The sequence below is a fragment of the Equus caballus genome, chromosome 23 (assembly GCF_041296265.1).
Source record: "Equus caballus isolate H_3958 breed thoroughbred chromosome 23, TB-T2T, whole genome shotgun sequence".
In the NCBI taxonomy this organism is placed as follows: domain Eukaryota; kingdom Metazoa; phylum Chordata; class Mammalia; order Perissodactyla; family Equidae; genus Equus; species Equus caballus.
The window spans coordinates 13,331,209-13,350,708 of NC_091706.1; the positions used below are offsets into that span (position 1 = coordinate 13,331,209).

Consider the following 19,500-nt stretch of genomic DNA (forward strand, 5'->3'; position numbering starts at 1 on the left):
TGACTTTTTAAATTTCAGTTTTCAGCAACTCAATTGGAGATCTCAGGATTGTAAATTTGGAGAAGATCATGAAAGATGATTACATCCATCCTTCTCAACCAAGGTGAGACAGCATCTAAAACATTTCAGGAAGTCCTTAGTCCATTCTGACTTCTTTCCTTGTTGATACCGTGACATCCAGACCATAGGCAGAAGTGATCAGTGGAACGAATTTGTATAAGAAAGTAGAAACATGAGTGGAAAGTCAGGAAAGTGACCCTATACTGAATGAGCGAATGATTCAAAGTAGCAGAGAAAAATCCCAGACAGCACACGCTGTCCCAGAAAAGGCACTGAGGTCATGATGCCCCAGTCCCTGAATCATGCTTTCTTCTACAATTCCACGTGATCAGGGTGCCTACCACACTGCAGCCTCCTGCGTGAATGTCACATCTCCCTGTCATGGCTAGCCTCCTACCACACTGCCCTCTTTACAACCACCCAGCCCTCAGTGGTCAGGTGTTCAGCTTCGCCAGGCCCTCAGCCATCGTTCCTGCCTTCTCATTACCAACTCTCCCTTATTTGGCAAAACTGCGTTCATCTGTTGTGTGTCTACTATGTTGCGATCCCTCCCAACCTCCCCCCAGATGGCTAGAGGTCCCCCAAGATCCTCTTCTTTCTGTAGTAATAGAATCTCCAAATTTTAGCCGGTCACGTGGCCACTTAGTATTAAGACTACATTTCCCAGTCCCCCTTGTGAGCTGTGGTCACATGACTAAGTTATGGTGGGAATATGTCTGACTTCAGGTCATGTCCTTAAAGAGGGTGGTCATGCCCTCTCCTCCCGCCCCCTGGATGGAATGCAATGCCATCAAACGTGTCAGGGAGCCAAATGGGCCAGACGAACACCTAGGAGAAGGCAGAATAACAAGGCCCAGAGGCCCCAGGTCCCTGCTGCCATCGGGCCACCACTGCAGCCCTGGATTGCCCTCCCTGTCTCTGAGGAAGAAAGAACGAAGTGTCTGTGGGGGTTCAGCCACCGTATTTCTGAGTCTCTCTGCTATTGCTGTCTATGCCGTAACTGGATACAGCGGTATTCCAGATCATTTTTACCATGTTTGCAACCTGTTCCAGATGCCAAAGGCCTGTTCCCATATGCCCAGCACCCCAGGCAACCCCCTCGCCCACTACCCTGACCCGAGTCCCCCTGTGCCCATGTCCACTTGCCCTTTGAGCACTGTGGCCGGAGTTCTTGGGACTGTGGTAGCACGTGCTCCTTCGTCAGGGCGGTAGCTCTTCATTAAAGGGAACCCAAAGGTATGTTTGGGCCATAGAAGGTATTCAGGAAATGCTTGTCAAATGAATGCATGACCAATAGAAAGTCCTACCACCTAATGCAAAGGAACCAGTTAGTGGGAATTTTCTGTCAAACTCCTTAAAATAATCACCATCATCATCATCTTACACGTGTTGATCAACATGCTAGATACCGTCCTCACAGGCAATGTGCAGGCATCGTCTTCTAACCTCACAAGCACTCTAAAGTTCTGGATGGTTGTTATCACATCTGCTTCACAGATGAGGAAACGGGGCTCAGGGAAGCTAAGCAACTTGTCTCAGACCAGTTAAGTGACACAGCCAGGCTCAAAGCTATGTCAATCCTGCTCCAATGCCTCCTGCATCCTGTGATGGTTTAAGACAAAGAAGCAGGTAAATGGAGAACACGTTTCTGGAGCTCTCACTGCCCTTATTTGCCCGTATTTGCTGCTGGAAGTCCCCCAAAAGCTGAGCCCTCGAGAAAGCAGCTGGGGCCTGTGGGGGCCCGTCATGCACGACCCAGATGTCCAGGGCTCTGGACAGCTAGGCTTCCAGAACACTTCACACGTCTTTGGAATGATTTTTTAAAGCACAGTAACTCACATTTGTGTAGCACTTTGTGGTGAATAAATGCTCTTACACACTCTAGCCAATTTGACTCATAAAACCACCTTGCAAGGTAATTGAGCCTATAATATTATCCTTCCATTCTCCAGAGGGGGAAACCGAGGAAACAGAGAGATGGTGACTTAGCCGCCTGAGCACGGATCTTTCGTTTCCTTCACGCCGGATGCTCTTCCTAGGGAGCACGGTACACCTCTCCTGTCCCTCACCCACCCTCTCCCCACAGCAAGATATGGAGAAACTGGGATGGACTGGCCTTCGCAGAGAGAAAAACAAAGAATGCTAGGTTTTGAAATATTATTTTAAAATGTTTATTTTAAAGGCATCTAGTCCTGTTAGCTAGGAAAGCTGGAGAAAATACAAGAGTTCAGGGGTTTGAATTCAGCTGAGGCTGGGAAAACGCCAGCGATGGCTGTCCCCCAGGCGGCCGGGCTGCTGCGTTTTTCTAGCACCTCTGGGAGTTGTCTGACTCCGAAGGCCACGTGTGACAAACCACGTGGAGCCCTGAGAATTCCGCTGCCCGCCGGTCCCCACGGAGAACAGGATCCGGGAGCTCCCGGGCCGGCCGGCCGCGCGGGGGCCCGAGGACCTGCTCTGCGCGCCCGACGCCGGGCACGGCCTGGCTGCTGCTGCTCGGCGCGCAGGCCGGTCGGGCCCACAGCCCGCTCCCCGGGGCGCTCGGCCTCTGAGTGCAAAGCTTACGAGCCGCGAGCAGGGACTGCCGGCACTGGGCGCCTTCCCTGGAGCACGGGGTCGTGGGTGGGGCGGGCGGAGGGTGGGAGGGCCGCACGCGGAGGGGCTGTGCGGGAGGGCTGCGGCGCCTAGCCGGCCACGGCGAGTCCGGGCAGGGGCGCGGCCGCGGGGGGGCGCCGTGCTGGGGGTCGCCCTGGCGGGCAGCGCGGAGCGTCGGCTGGCAGGGTGCCGGGCACGGCTGCGGCACGGCAGCCCAGGGCGCACACGCGGGGAGGGCGCGAGGCGGAGAGAAGCGGCTCCCGGGGCGCGGGAGCGCGAGACAGAGGCCAAATTATTCTTGCGGGGGAGTAGCCGGGGGGGTGGACGGCCCCCGGGCACGAGTGGACACACTTGCACCCTCTCCTCACCCTCGTTGTGGCCCAGTGTCCAGTCCTGGGTCCGTCTGCCACTGCTGAGCACCGTCCGCCCCGTCCCCCTCCAGCCTCCCCTGCTTTCGCGCTGCTCGCGAGCCGCAGCAGCCACCTCTTCTGCATGCCCAGCTCTGTTGGAGAAGGTGGGGACGCTCTACACAGTGCTTTGGGCACCTTCCAAAACTGTGCGTCTAAAAAGAAACCGGCGTTGTAAAAGAGGGCTTTAAAAATGAGGGCGCCCTCGTTTTCCTTGAACAGGAGCAGCCCCCGTCGCCTCGCGCCTCCCTGCTGTTTGTCTCCCCATCGGGCGGCGGGCAGGGAGGTTTGGAAAGCCTTCAGGATAAGCACAGCGGGAACACTGGGCTTTCACCCGGAGGAGGCCACACACGGAGACAGGACGCGGAGACCCCCCCCCCCCCCACACACACACACACTCACACACGCAGATACGTGCAAACAAAAAGAAATCTCCATTCAGTCCATCTTTCAACATGAAGCAAACACACGGCAAACATTGCAAAATCCGTGCTTGGCTGGCGTGGCCACAGCGCCTGCAGACGGGCATCAACGCGGATGCAGGCGTTAACCCCTTGTGTGCCGCCTGGCGGTTTATTCCTCACACGAATGGAGAAGCTGGGTTTTGTGAAAGCCCCCAGAGCAATCAAATGTGATGGTGGACAGAGTGTGCGATTAAGGGAGAGAAGCAGAACACTTCAAATAACATTTTAAAGGTGAGTGATTGCAATATTGATTATTCGATATTAATCCCAACTTTGATAAACATATGGGAGACTACAAGGAAATACACTCAGATGTAGCGTGGGATTATCCAGCTCTGGGCCTCTCAGACTTGAGTATGCGCACGTTCTGCTGGGGTCTGGTCAAAATGCAGATTCCGATTCCGGACGTCTGGAGTGGGGCCTGCTGGCCAGCGTGTGATGCCGGCAGTAGCCGGCCAGGGTACACATGGGCTGTTTTCTTCTTTCTGCCTTTGGTATTTGAATATCTTCTGTAATGAACGTATTACTTACTTTGATAATCGTGGCACTATTTTCCTTTTGAAGATAAGGTATTTGTAGGTTAAGGTCAGGGCCTCCTCTGACCAGATCCTGGGAGATGAGACTTCCCAACAGGAAGGGCAATTCACAGCTTTGATTCTCAGCCCAGAGTAGGGGTCTGGGGGAAGCCCTGGGAAGCTTTACAAAGGATGTGCCCCCTGGGGACTTGTCGGAATCGGGGGAGGCTGTGTAACTGGAGAGCTCCTGGACCACACACCATGCCAGATCCCCCGGGGCAGAGAGCCACCACACAGCCGGCCTGGTCCAGACTTCCCACTTTATGTGTTCACATCTCTGCCTGCTCTATGGCTGTCAGTGCAGTGGCCTGGAGTGGCTGAGTAAGAAACATTATATTTTATGTTCTTAACCATAAAACCCGTTGTTTTATGCTTATCTACAGTAAATAGAGCCACTCACTGCTCGTTCTTTGTGCTAAAGAAACCGTCCCACAACTCACTTTTATCTAAGCGATTGAGAATTGTAAAGAACTGCTGATGACCTTGTCACTCTCTTGAAGACATTGTGCAGGCTGAGGCAGGGAACCAAACAGGACCTTCAGACTACCAGTTGTAGAAGTCTCAAAGGGGGTCAGTGGCACCAAGAATCTGACAGCTAAAAATACCAAATAAATTGGCATCTTGGTGAGTCCTTCTGTCTATGGGGTAACACGAACATCACTGCCCAAAATGTTCCTCTTCTATGGAAGCACAGAGAACCTGTGTCATTCAAAATGCTGTCATAAATACAGCAATATTAACTTAATCATCGGTAATATATATATTTACATCTTTTTGTTGTCTTGCCTCAAGGATAAGGAAAATGAGATGGGCTGTTTTATTAACTAAATCCTCTATGTATTATTTAATTAAGCAAGATAATCAAATTTAATTCAAACTGGTGTAAGCAAGAGAATGGAAATTTATTGAATTATGTGACTGAAAAGGCTACTTTCAGGCACAGCTGGATCCAGGTACTTTAATAATGCCATCGGAACTTAGCCTCATTCTTTCCTTCTCAAGTCCTCTTTCCTCCATGTTGGCTCTTTTATCAGACAGGCTTGTGATTGGGAAACAGATGCTAGGAGGTTTAGGCTTATTCTGCATCCTCTCTAAAACACCAGAAAAAGAAATTTCTGTCATAACAACTAAAGCAAACATGCCCTAAATGACTCTTATTACCAGAACTTGGATCACATACAAGAATCTGGACCAATCATTGTGACACAGGGGACCCATTCTTCCAGGCTTTGGGCAAGTGCACACCGTGAACTGAGGCCATGGAGAATCCAAGTTCTGATTCGCCAGGCCTGGGGCAGGTGCCAGTCCTGGATCCAGACATGAATGTAGTCAGGGAGTTATGAGCAGAGAAGTAAGGTGTTGGCCTGCTCCCACACAGACCCATCATGGAGGTTCAACTGAGGCAGGATCCACTTCCGGGCTTGGTGGGTGGGTGTCTGCAGGACTCTGTTCCTCCTAGGCTGTGGAGTGAGGACCTCAGTTCCTTGCTGGCTATTGGCTGGAGGCCACCCACAGTTCCTTACTACGTGGGCGTCTCCAGCGTGGCAGCTTCGTCATCAAAGCCTACGAGAGAGAGAGAGCGCACAAGCGAGCTGCAAGATGGAAGTCATAGCCTTTTGTAACCTAGTCATAGAGCAAGTCACTCAGTCCAGCCTGTGCCCAGCACAAGGTTTGCAGCAGGGTGTGTCCACCAGGAGCTGGGCATCGTGGTGGGCCCTCTTCAAAGGCGGCCCACCCAAGGACCCCGGGCCTGCGTTCAGGATTCCTCCAAGTCGTGTTCCCTCGGTTCTTGCACTCTGCTTTCTCCTAAGTGACGACGCAGCCAGTCCCCACCACGTGGTGTCTTTGGCTCTGACACAAGGGGTGTCTTCATCCCTCCCCGGCACTTCCAGGTCTCTCTCAGAGAAGTTCACACAGAGCTCCCATCACCCACCCTCTGTCTGAGGGTGACCGCCTCCCAGCCAGGCCACCTGGTCAAACAGCTTGCACATACTCAGCTGGTATCCACTCCATTTCAAACCTCCTAGCCGCAGCTGGACCCCCCCGCCCCCACACCGCCCTGGGAATTTTGGGGGAGCGATCCTCACCACAGGGAGTTCAGACCGGGAAGCGTTTGTCAGACTGAGAAGTGAGGCCTGACAGGGAGGATCGTGGACCGTTTGCTCAGGGCTCTGCTGAGGGGCGTTGGCTGAGAGCACGGTTTCTCACAAGCTCGCAGAGAAATGACTGCAGTGGATGAGTCTAGATAAAGAAAATTCTAACAGTCTGCTCTAGCCCAGTCTATGCAGGTCAGATGGCATTGCAGAGAAGACACAGGTGAGCTTCCTTCTGAGGTCCAGGTAAGGCAGCTCCACAGCTGGATTCCCCAGCTGGGGATTCGGGGCCAGGATTCAGGGGATAGCTGTGGTCTGCCCCACAGTCCCTTCATACCGGGACACTGAGGGACCGGCACAGTGTGTGTCTGCAGTCCACAGACATGCTGAACTGCTCTGAACACATCCGAACGTGCTAACATACACCTCCTTTGCCCATTTTATATATTTTATTATGTATTTTCCTGTTATTAAATATTTTCCCTCTTCAGTCCGTTTTATATATTTTATTATATATTTTCCTTAAAACCCCTCTTTTCTATTTTGGCATCTACCCTCAGTGGCCATTTTGAAACTTGTCTGCTAGACATTTGAGTCACTTATGTCTTTGTCTTCCTCCCTCCTCCCTCGCTCTGTCTCTCCCTCCCTTCTTCCCTCCTCCCTTCTTTCCCTCTCCCTCCTGCCCTTTCTTTGTTGCTGTGATGCCAGCCCTCTCATGACTTGGAAACTCGCTGGTGTTTCCAGAGCAGTTTTGAACACTCATCGGAAGGAGGCAGGTCGATGGTCCCCGCTGCCCTGTGGGCATTTCTCTAGACTGAACCCCTTGAAGTGGGCGTCCTGAGATCGCACAGCCTTCGCCACAGCAGTAGTGTGTCTGGCCTTTTGGGGCTGGATGCCATTGACATGTCCTACTTCTGTTCTTCTTGGGGTACCCATGTTTCTTTAAAATGATTTCTCTCTTCTTCCGGCTGGTTTTTAAAGAGATTTTATTTCTACCTGGAGTCTCAAACATGTTGGCAATGTCTGCTTGGGTTATTCTTTTCAAAGAAGTTTTCCTGTTGTTTCTTTAATTGTGTGTTTGCACACCCGTGTTCCTCTCGTTGGAGGGTCGTCGCTGTGTTAGCCTGCCAGGGCGGTCGTGACAAAGCAACACAGCCTGGGCAGCTTGGACAGCAGACGTTTGTTCCTCACGGCTCTGGAGGCTGGAAGCCCAAGATCAGGGTGTGGGCAGGGCTGGCTTCCTCTCCTGGGCTGGTACGTGGCCGTCTTCCCTCTGTGCAAGTCTGTGTCCTGATGTCCCGCTCTTATAAGGACACCGTTCATTGGGTCCGGGCGCTCCCACGTGACCTCGTTTAACTGAACCCCCTCTTTAAAGGCCGCGTCTCCCAGTCCAGTCACATTCGGAGGGACTGGAGTGCGGGTTTCAACATATGAGTTTTAGGGGAGACGTGATTCAGCCCATAACAGTCATAAAATACAGTTAAGCAAAAAGGAGATAAAAAGCCACCTATAATCTCACAATTTTTGGCCTTCCAGTGGCTTCTGATTGTGCTTGGCATAAATTCCAACCCCTTACTTCAGCTATGGCTCCCTCCCTGACTGACCTCCTCCCTCTGCTGTCTCCTGGACCACTCGCTCCCACCTCAGGCCCGCGGCCCACCCTCCTCAGGAGGCTCCTCATTTGTGCTTGCTCTGCCCAGATGTGTGCACAGCCAGTGCCTTCCGAAGCTTTCTGATCGGGGACTCAGTTCAGGTACAGAGGATCCCAGAGGCCTCCTGGGACCCCAACATGAGGCTGCCCTCTCCCCAGGTGTCCTAGAGCTGAGCTGCTCCACCCGCACTGTGGACATCTTGGGCTGGATATTTCTCTGTTGTGGGGCTATCCTGTGCATTCTGGGATGTTTGCAGCATCTCTGGCCTCTGCCCAGGAGAGAAGCCAGTCGTACCTTCCCAGCTGTCACAACCAAAAGTGTCTGCAGACAATTCCAAATGTCCCCTGGGGGCAAAATTTCCCCTGTTGAGATCCACTGTTCTAGAGAAGCGGTGTAGGGTAGTGGTCAAGAGTGTGGGTGTGGGAGTGTGGTTCTGGCTCTCATCTCTGTGCTTCAGGCTTCTCATTTATAAAATGAGGGTAATAATTATTCATAATGTATTAACTCATTTAATATGAGTTAGTTTAGTTAGTTTACTATGAGATAAGTTACTGTGAGGATTCAGTGAGATAATACATATCAAGCATTTGGAGCAGCCCCAGACCCAGAGCCGACGCTCAATAGCATTAGCCGTCATGAATCTCTCTCATTGCTCTGATATTTTCCTGTGGATGTTTCTGGTTATTAGTCTGTAAACGCCACAGGCAGCTGCCTGGAACACTGCATGCACACACAGGCACTCGCTAGCTGTGTGCAGGAAGGACGTCCCCTTCCCCAGCCCCACCCCACTCGGGCTCCACTCCTCTGTCTCAGTCCACATCCAGGGACAGTGGCCATCTTACCTGGTTCGTGGAAACCAGCCTTGGCCTCCCTTTCTGGGGCTCACAGGCAAGTCTGTGGTCACCCTACCCTACCAGGAGGCGGACCCACAGTCCCCAGAGAAGGTTAGAGGACGTTCAGGCCCCAAATGTCACCACCATCACTGCATGGGAGATGCCAGATACACGCATCTCTCCCTTTACTGCACTTCACAGATACTGCATTTGTCACAGATGGCAGGTTTGTGGCGACCGCGCATTGAGCGTGTCTATCAGCGTTATTTTTCCAACAGCGTTTTCTCGCCCTGTGTCCCTGCATCACATTTTGGCAGTTCTTACAATATTCCAAACTTTTTCCATATTATTGTATTTGTCATGATGATCTGTGATCAGTGATCTTTGATGTTACTATTGTAGTTGTTTTGTGGTGCCACAAACTGTGCCTATATAAGACGGCAAACTTAATCAATAAATGTTGTGCGTGTTCTGACTGCTCCACTGACCAGCTGTTCCCCCTTCTCTCGGCCTCCCTGTTCCCTGAAATTAGGCGAGTTAATAACTCCACCGCGACTGCTAAGTGTTCAAGTGAAAAGAAGAGTCACACGTCTCTTACTTTAAATCAAAAGCTAGGAATGATCAAGCTTAGTGAGGAAGGCATGTTGAAAGCCAGGCTAGGCCTCTTGCACCAAGCAGTTACCTAAGTTGTGAATGCAAAGGAAAAGTTCTTGAAGGAAATTCAAAGTGCTAGTCCAGTGAGCACATGAATAATAAGAAAGTGAAACAGCCTTACTGCTGATATGGAGAAAGTTTTAGTGGTCTGGATAGAAGGTCAAACCAGCCACAACATTCCCTTCGGCCAAAGCCTAATCCAGAGCAAGGCCCTCACTCTCTTCAACTCTGTGAAGCTGAGAGAGGTGAAGAAGCTGCAGAAGAAAAGTTTGAAGCTGGCAGAGGTTGGTTCATGAGGTTTAAGGAAAGAAGCCATCTCCATAATATAAAAGTGCAGGGTGAAGCAGCAAGTGCTGATGTAGAAGCTGCAGCAAGTTCTCCAGAAGATCTAGCCAAGATCATTAATGAAGGTGGCCACACTGAACAGATTTTCCATGTAGACACAACAGCTTTATATTGAAAGAAGATGCCTTCTAGGACTTTCATAGCTGGAGAGGAGAAGTCAATGACTGGCTTCAAAGCTTCAAAGGACAGGCTGACTCTCTTGTTCGGGGCTAATGCAGCTGATGACTTCGAGTTGAAGCCAATGCTCATTTACCATTTTGAAAGTCCAAGGATCCTTAAGAATTATGGTAAATCTACTCTGCCTGTGCTCTATACATGGAACCACAAAGCCAGGATGACAGCACATCTGTTTACAACATGGTTTACTGAATGTTTTAAGCCTACTGTTGAGACCTAGTGCTCAGAATAAAATATTCCTTTTAAGATATTACTGCTTATTGACAATGCACCTGGTCACCCAAGAGCTCTGATGAAGATGCACAATAAGATTAATGTTGTTTTCATGCCTAACACAACATCCATTCTGCAGCCCGTGGATCAAGGAGTAATTTTGACTTTCAATTCTTGTTATTTAAGAAATACATTTCATAGGCTATAGGTGCCATAGATGGTGATTCCTCTGATGGATCTGGGCAAAGTCAATTAAAAACATTCTGGAAAGGACTCAGCATTTTAGATGCCATTAAGAACATTGGTGATTTATAGGAAGAGGTCAAAATATCAATATTAACAGGAGTTTGGAAGAAGTTGATTCCAACACTCATGGATGACTTTGACGAGTTCAAGACTTCAGTGGAGGAAGTAACTACAGACATGGTAGAAAGAGCAATAGAACTAGAATTAGAATTGGAGCCTGAAGATGTGGCCGAATTGCTGCCATCTCATGATAAAGCATTAACAGATGAAGAGTTGGTTCTTATGGATAAGCAAAGAAATTGGTTTCTTGAGATGGAAACTACTCTTGGTGAAGATGCTGTGAAGACTATTGAAATGAAGACAAAGGGTTTAGAATGTTAGTTACATAAACTTTAGTTGATAAAGCAGCGGCAGGTTTGAGAGGACTGACTCTAGTTTGGAAAGAAGTTCTACTGTGGGTAAAATGCTATCAATCAACATCGCATGCTACAAAGAAATTGTTCATGAAAGGAAGTGTCAACCAGTGCAGCAAGCTTCATTGTTAGCATATTTTAAGAAATTGCCACAGCCACCTCAACCTTCAGCAACCACCACCCTGATCAGTCGGCAGCCGTCAACATCGAGTCAAGACCTCCACCAGCAAAAACATTATGACTCACTGAAGGCTCACATGATGCTTAGCATTTTTTAATCATTTAAATTAATTAATTTAATTAACTACTTTTTTTTGACGTGATGCTATTTGCACACTTAATAGACTGCAGTATAGTGTAAACAAAACTTCTTTATGCCCTGGGAAACCAAAAACTTCATGTGATTCTGCTTATTGGGATATTTACTTTATTGTGGTGGTTTGGAACCAAACCTGCAGCATCTCCAAGGTAGTACCTGTTTTGCAAGCATCTCAACTGGGCAACCACACAGAAGGAGGTTTCCAGTGGACTCTTTCCAATGTCCACAAGGGAGGCCCCAGTGTGTGTTCCCATCTGGATCTGTGGCACCCACATTAGCTCTTCGATGCCTATCTGCAGCGTGAGGAGGTGAAGCGGGCCATTTCTAATGTAAAAGTGACGCCAAACACCTCGGTGCTCACTGTGGGCCAGCACAGTTCTGAGTACGATTAGCTCCATGGGGTCTGCTCCTACCCTAGTACCCCCACTCCACAAAGAGGAAACTGAGGCCTGGGAAGGTGCATAACTTACTCCAGGTCAAGGAGGGCCAATATGGACCAGTTTTCCCAGGACTTTCCTGGTTTCAGCACTGAAAGTCTCAAATCCGGGGCAACCTCTCAGTCCCCGGCAAACCAGGATGGTTGGTCACCCAACCTGGGTCACCCAGCTTATAAGTAGAGGAGCTGGGTCTGGAACTCAGTCAGTGGGCTCCAGAATCCACACTCTTAACTGCTATGAAGAGTGTTCTTGCAGATACTGTGATGTACAGTAACCAAAGGAAACTCAATCCATCAGTGCATCAAACTCAGAGAGATATCCTGAAATGAATCTTATTTCTGTTATAATAAAAAAAAAGGTGGGTCTGTACACCAAAACCATAGAGACTGCAGAGGAAATAAAGTTGATATTTTCCCTTTGTCTACAGTTACCAAGTTTATGCCCTATCATTGGCCTAAAGACCTGGTCCCTCATTTTATGATCTCGATCCAAAAGATGTCTCCATTTCTGAAAGGATGAACCAGTGATCTCCCATGTTGATATTCGGTGGATGCAACAGACCTTGCATTGAGTTTCCCCACGACAGTGCTCGCCTGGCAGAGACTGAAGAAGCTTTTCCTTAAGTATTTCCTCCAACCAACAGGACTATTTCTCATAGCTGATGACATGACTTAGAATAAAATAGAGACTCGAAGGTTAGCTTTCAGACTGAGTTGAAAGTTGTCTGCAAAGGGCAAGAACCCCCCAGCTAAGCTTGCTGCTTGTTGTTAGTCTTTTGCTCAGCACCCACTGAACTCATCACAAATACGCTGCCACCTCCCCGGGCCTTCGGCTTTTTCTTAAAGAAAGAATGGCATTCTGGCCTCTCTCTGACCTCGAAATCTTGGCTAAACTCTCCTCAGGGGTCTTGGGCTGTTTGGCGCTCTCTCTGGTGGACTGCTCTTCACAGATTCTCGAACAGCCTGGAGACCGCGGAGGCACGGATGCGGCTGGGCTCAGTTCTCCCCTGGACTGTCAGGGGCGCTCGCGAGGTTTCCGACAGTAAGAAACCCGCAAGACTGACAAAGAACCGCCCTCCTCAGGATTTAACCAAACTTTAGAACACGTTTCTCAGAGTTTACCATGCATGCGAATCAGTGGGGGCTTCATTAAAATTCTCCCCGTGCCGCCCGGTGATTCTGATGCGGTACAGCCCGGAGGGCTCGGCGTCTTCATTTTCAACAAATTCCCCAGACGATTCTGATGGGCTTTGCAATCACCCTCTGAGAAACTCTGCCTTGAGATATCAATTAAGGTTTGTCTTGCAGGTGCTTCTTTAAAATTTCCCATTTAAGAAAAAATGGAAATCTAAAATGCAAAGTGTTTCCCATATTTTCTCTTGGCTGTATGTTTTGTTTAGCCCCCTAATCACAGGTGTTTGGGCAGGCATGTTATCACTCCACACATTTCACGTATATAGCTATAGCTCATTCCTATTCATTGCTGTGTAGAAATCCAGAATATGACCACACCTAAATGAACACCCAGGTTGGTTTCAGTTTTGAGCAATTATGAACAATGTTAATATGAATATATTTTTTTAAAAGGTCTAAAACTGGAATCCCATCTTTACAAAGGCCATCTCCAGTGTCAAGGACTGGCTAGTTAGAGATGCTGATGGGGACAAGGAATGAGCAGGGCAGAGCAGGGGTCTCTCTGCAGAGAGATGAACATGTCAAAATTACCACCACCTTTTAAAATTTTAATGAATTCAAATAAGATAAAAATTAATTTATAAGAGACTAGATTTAGGGTCAAGGAATGTCTGAACTGGGAAGTTCTAGGTAATCAATGCTCTCATTTCACAGAGGAGGCCCTGTGAAGTGATTTGCCCACAGGCAAGAAGAGGTTTGGAAGAAAAATAAGTAGACTAAGTTATTTCCTCAGGAAGCACAGGAAGCCGCAGAGGTCAAACAGTTGCTCCTCATTCTTCTTTCTTTCCCCCATCATGTTCCAGGACGCCTGCATTTGAAATGAGGAGAGGATACTCGCTTCCAAATGCTTTTCCAAATGCTGCGTCTGAGCACCGCTGGCAGGCACATCAGCGATGGAGACAGATGCCAGCAGCCAGCCAGACTCCCACGGCAGGGCTGCATCTAAAGTGGATCCAGTGTGCAGGTGCCTGAGCTCCAGGTCCCCGGTGAGCAGCTGCCCGAGCTCCAGCTCAGCTGTGGGTGCGTAACAAACACGATCCAAGAACCGCACAGCTCCCTTATTTTGGAGGAATTGGGAACAATCACTCAGCCACACTCTGCTTCAATAAGGCATCCCTTTCTTCACACACTTGTCACACACTCAACAGGCACTGGGCACTTGTGAAGTGTGGGCACTGGGTGCACAAGATGAAGATGACATGGTCTTGTCCACAAGTAGCTAGCAGGCCAGTGGGGAGGTGGACAGGAAATGACTAAAACCCAAGCCGTGTGATAAAGGTGAGGTGCACACAAAGAGGCGAGACTACAAAATATTTGCAGTGACCTCTTTCTTCTTGGCCATCAGACCTGGACAGCCCCAGGGGTGCCCAGCTGCCCGACCCCTACTATCAATGCAAAGATGCCAAGAAGCAGGCCACCACCAGAGGGCAGTGTGGGGATGTTGGCCCGCACATGCTCAGTTTTTTAGTTTCGCCATCATTCTGGGATTGAGGATGGGAAAGTAGATTTCAGCAACAAAATCAATCATCAATTTTTCTTCATCCAAGGAATAGTGCATAGTACTTCTTACAACTGGCTACTATAGCTAGATATTAAGCCTGGGAAAAAAATGAGGTCCCACAACTTTCTTACTGAGTTATTTGTTATCCAAACCAACATTTTTCATTGTTTTTCTTCTTGTTTTTTTTGTTTTTTTCTTCCTGGCCCTCAGAGGCATAAAGCCCAATCTGTAACAATTACATGGAAAAGATCTTAGCTCAGGGCCAATCTTCCTCAAAAGAAAGAAAGGAAGAAAACAAAGTGGAAAAGTAATGTCTTTCTATTTCTTTAGGCTTTGCCTAATTTGCTTTAGACCTCTGTGGACATATTGAATTTTATGTTGGGCTCATGGAGTAAAAGGATCATTAATATAGAAACAATGGCCTCAACAAGCCAGCAATGGGCAACTTTTCCTAGGGTTTCTCTCTGGTGAACAGAAGTTCCTGTGACAAATAATGCCAGTTCTCCAGTAAGTTGATGAAGGCTGTCCCTTTCTTGCCAGCCAGGTGATTCTGAAGGAAGGAACAGCTCCTCAGGAGCGAAGGTGCACGTTACATGCCCTCATATACTATTTTCTCTTTCAGTCTGAGATCACTTCTCGTGATTTAAATGAAAGAAGAGGGCATGAAGGCTGAGGCAGACGGATTACACCACAGAGGGGGCCGCTGGCTGCTCCAGATGAAGGTGAGAACAACGCAAGGTTCCCGCCAAAATGCCCCGGGAAGAAATTCCCTTCAGAGCCAGAATCTGGCAAAAACTCCAATACCGTGTTAATCGCCATAGCTGGTTAATCGCCATAGCTGGATTCGATCATCTGCCCTGGAAATACACGGGAGGCAGCTGGCTCGGGCACAGCTTTAAAAGTAGAAGCGGTGCACACTGATCTTAAGTCCTAACTTCGAGTTACCGCGAGACCTCGCAGAATCTGTGTGCTTTCCTTCCCCAAATATGTAAATGATATTTAAACATGTATGTGGATGAATTTGGCCTGAGAGCTACCTGGAAGAGAGGCGTATGTTTTACTTTTAGATAATTGTTAATGTTTTGTCAAATAATTCTATTAACACAATTTCTAGATAAATATTTTGTAATAAAGACAAGCGGGACCGGCCTGGTGGCATAGTGTTTAATTTCGTGTGCTCTGCCTTGGTGGCTCAGGGTTTGCGGTTCAGATCCCTGGCGTGGACCTGCACACCACTCATCAGGCCATGCTGTGCCACATACAAAGTAGAAGAAGTCTGGCACACATGTTACCTCAAGGACAATCTTCCTCAAGCAAAAAAAAAAAAAAAAAAAGACAAGGAATAAATTTATATTTTCTCCTTTCCCTCTCAGAAATTCTCTTTGCTTTGCCAAATAAAATAGAATATAATTTTTAAGCAAAAAATTGTGATTAATTTGATGTCTCTAATCTGTATGCTTTTAAGAAAAGGAGGCCAAGATTTTTTCTTCTTGTTTTTCTTTTATTTTTAAAGTCGTAGACTGATAAAATTTTGATATTTATTTGTAAGAAGTTGGTAGCAGAAAGAAAAACTAATATTTAACACATTACAAACCTGGCCACTGTGCCCAAGGTAGTGTATTAGTTGTAGAGAAGCAAAAGCTTCCCATGAGAGAATTCCTACTTTAGGAAGTCACGGAGGACGTGAGGGAGAATGGGAGAAGCTGGCCGTTTAGATCAGCTGGACCAATTAAGCCATTTACAAGCTGTGTGACCTGGGATAAAATTGTTTACTTCTCTGAACCTCAGTTTCGGAAAATTGGGTGTGACAATAATCATAACCCTACTTTTGCAGGGCTGTGGCCTGACAAGAGTATGTCTTCAGAAGATCATAGCTAATGATTCATTACATAGTTGTCACTCAATATAATGTCCACTCTATTCTGGGACACTAGTGCTGTCCTCAAAGTGCTCTCAACCTAGTTAAGGACACAGAGAGGCAAAGACACCCTTTCTAACTCCATTTCTATATTTCCAACTTCTTGTTGGCTGTTTCTCCTTGGATGCTTTGCCCCCAAATTCCGAGTGTAGGAAACAAAGCTTCCTTTCCCTCTTCAGGACTCGCTAGTTTCTGGCAGAGGTATTTCACTTTCCCGGTGGCTCAGACTCCGCCTCGCCTCCAGCCCTGGTCTTGCTGATTCTCCTCACCAAGTCCATGGCACCCTTTCTCCAGGGTCTTTTCCCTCCCTCTCTCCATTCCAGGGGCCTCTGAGCTGCCCACCCTGTACGCCTGGACTGGCACCTGCCTCTCCTTCAGGCATCTCACCTGTTCAAGGTATCTGACCTTTTCACCAGACCCACCTGCCAGTCCTTCCTGCTCAGGAGTTCAAAGAAACACTGACCTCTTCTCCAGGACATAAGCCCTTCCCAATCCGGCCATAACCTGCCTCCCTAATGTTAGCTCCCTGGGGACAGATAAGCTGACTGTCTCTTTGAAAGCCGCCGTGGACACCCTCTGCCGCGCCTCTGGCTGTGGAGTTCCCTCTCTTGGTCCCAGTCCCCACTGACTTGATCACCCTTGTGGCCAATTCAAATCAGCTCTCCTCATTGAAGTCTTCCCGCTCTCCAGGGCCTTGTCTGTCCCTTGACCAATGCTGGCCATATGTATTCTCCAGGGCTCTGCTGCCAATTCCCCATGGCCTTGAGAGGTTGACGATCTAGTCCGTGGAAGGTCTTCTCTGCAGCCCGGTTGTGAATTCCCCGAGGCCGGTTTCTGGTCAGACTTCTGTAGCTTCCAGCAGTGCCTTCAACCCCGGCCTCCCTTGTAGCAGATAAGGATGTGGGTGCAGAGAAGATAAGATGCTTGCTGAAGACCCCACAGCCTGGTAAGAGCGGAGAGGCACCTCCTGGCACCCTTCCTGTACCTCGCAAGGCCTGAAATGAGCCATCCTCAGGCCCCGCGCTAGTGATCAGAGCCCCTGGAAATCTGGTCACACCCACTTCCCAGCCTTGGCTTCCCTGGGAAGATAAAGGCAGAAATCAGGCTGGGCCAGTCGCCTTTGCCCACCAGCCACGCCCAGGTGAAAGCTGTCAGTTTTGTTATTTAAATGTGCAGGGCCCCCCTCCCTGCTCCTGGCACACTCTTGTTTATGAGGCTCCCCCTTTAGCCTTTCCAGTAGCTGCCGAGCTGAGCCGAGCGGGACAGCCACCCCTCTGCAACCACAGTGGTTGCTGAATTGTCTCTTTTGTGCCAGGCCCACAAGCTCTCTGGGGTCTGCAGTTGCCTCAGACTGGCAGCTGTCAGTTTAAATGCAGCCTGGCCATCCTCACTTCCTTTTAGCAGAAAAAAAAAAAATCCCAACTCAAACTAATGGAGCTTGTAAAAGCTCACTTTTTAAACAACTCTGTCTGTGCATTTCAACCCCAAATTGGGATTTGAGATTCCAAAGTGCACGGGACACTTTAGGGAGTTCTAGCTTTGGAATTTCCTTTTCACTCCCAAGCAGAGTTAAGGAAAAAGATCTGATACCCAGGAAGGCTGAAAAGGTCCAGGGCTGTTGTCATTGTCTGTGGCCTGGATCGGGACTACAGACACGGCACTTCAATAGGCCCCCATCCTCTCCCCCCACCACAAACAGCCATTTGGACATCCTGTAACCTGAAACGCATACTTTCAAGCAGTTGAGAGGGGTGCAAATGACAGTCAGCTACACAAATAATTTGCCCCCAAAATGTTTATCAGCTCCCTGCCATGGCCATTTCCATTTATAGCTTATAAACGGTGATTAACTGGCTCCTTCCCATCTGATAACCCGCCCAGAACAGGTGGCGAGAGCGGAGGGTGATTACAGGGCCTCCCTGGGAGGTGCTGTGTGCTTGCCTGTGGGTGGTCTTCCTGCCTGAGTCCAGTGCCCACAGGAGAAGACATTGCAGAAAGCCTCCAATTTAGGAGATAACAGTGTGTGTTGTCTGTTTGTGTAAAGTGCTGTCCAAGTACAGCTGGCTCTGCTTTCTGGCCAGCAAACACTGCCAGGAGGGGTGAAGGTTCAGCATCGTCAGCCCCCAGACACAGTCCCTTCCCCCTCTAGTCCTGGGCAAACAGTCCTCCGTGCTCATGTTCCGTGGATTTCTTAGCAGGTTGGATTTGAACTGAAAATGTCGCTCTGGCTGAGGCGGTGCGCACACTCCTGCTAGGGCGTGTGAGCTGGAGGGGTGCCCCCGTCGGAGGGAGGGAGTGCTATTAGTGCTTTGGCTCTCTGTCATTTTGTCCTTTGCTAAGAAAAGCTGTGCAAGTCCCCACAACTTGCTTTTCTCAAAAACACTTCCTGGAGCGACAGACCAGAGAGTCATCAAGCCTGGTCCGCTTGGCGTTTCTCAAGCAGAGACAGCAGGAAGGGTAGACAGACCGCAGCTTCTCAGCCCCGATGCTGTTGACATTTTGGGTTAGATACGTCTCTGTCGTGGGGGCTGTCCTGTGCACTCTAGGATGCTTAACAGCATCCTGGACCTTCATCTATGAGATGCCAGCAGCAACCTCACCTCTGTTGCGACAAACAAAAATGGCTCCAGATCTTGCCTGGGGGCTAACTCATCCCCATGAAGACACACCGTGTTCAAGCCTGTGAGAACCATAACCTAACTGAGGAGCCGTACCTGAACCACCCTCTGAGGGTAGGAGAGAGGCCACAGCGCCAGAGCAGTGCGCTGGATCAGTGTCAAATGGACCCTCAATAAAGATCTATTAATCAACCAACAAAATTCTGATGAGGTTGTTTCTTTGGGGAAAAATGGTAAGCAGTGAATAAACCAAAAGCTAGACGATTCTTGATACTAAAATTAAAAAGAAAAACCTGATTTCATGCTCCAAAATTTAAAAAGAGACTACGGTGATGATGATGTGATTACTTAAAATAATAGAGACTAATATTTTTGAGGATTTCCTATGAGATAGGCACTGCGCTAAAATACGCATTATTTTCTTTAATCCCAGCCACTGTATGAGGTACGTCCTGTTATCATGCCCATTTTACAGATGAAGGATCTCAGCTGGGTCCAAGAAGACTGTGTCCCAAAGTACTTTCCAGAATGTTCTCTGACTAGAAATCATTTCCCATTCCCTGAATCTAGAAATGAGTTGAAGAGTTGGAATGTGTTTGGATAATAGGCATTACGGAATAAGCTTTTGAAAGTCTTGAACTCAGAAGAGTAATAACAATACAGCTGGCTTCAGTGATTGCTTGGTAGGAGGCAGGCCTCGTGATAAGCCTGTGGCAAACATTCTTGAACACTCGCCATCGTCCTTTCACAGGACCCCTTTTGCAACCGAGGAAACCAGAAGTTAAGGGTC

General features: G+C 48.7%; 1 long non-coding RNA gene across 2 annotated transcripts in view; it reads left to right on the forward strand.

The window, feature by feature from the left end:
* Positions 1-17,508, forward strand: part of LOC106782490 (uncharacterized) — a 113,917-nt gene extending 96,409 nt beyond the window's left edge. Inside the window, exons 3-5 of one of the 2 annotated variants that reach the window (XR_011431750.1) lie at positions 13,477-13,693; positions 14,797-14,896; positions 16,829-17,508. This is a non-coding gene — a long non-coding RNA (uncharacterized lncRNA). Of the gene's footprint in view, positions 1-13,476; positions 13,694-14,796; positions 15,324-16,828 lie in introns of those variants that run through there. The other variant, XR_011431749.1, reaches the window with a different exon arrangement.
* Positions 17,509-19,500: the final 1,992 nt, after the last annotated feature.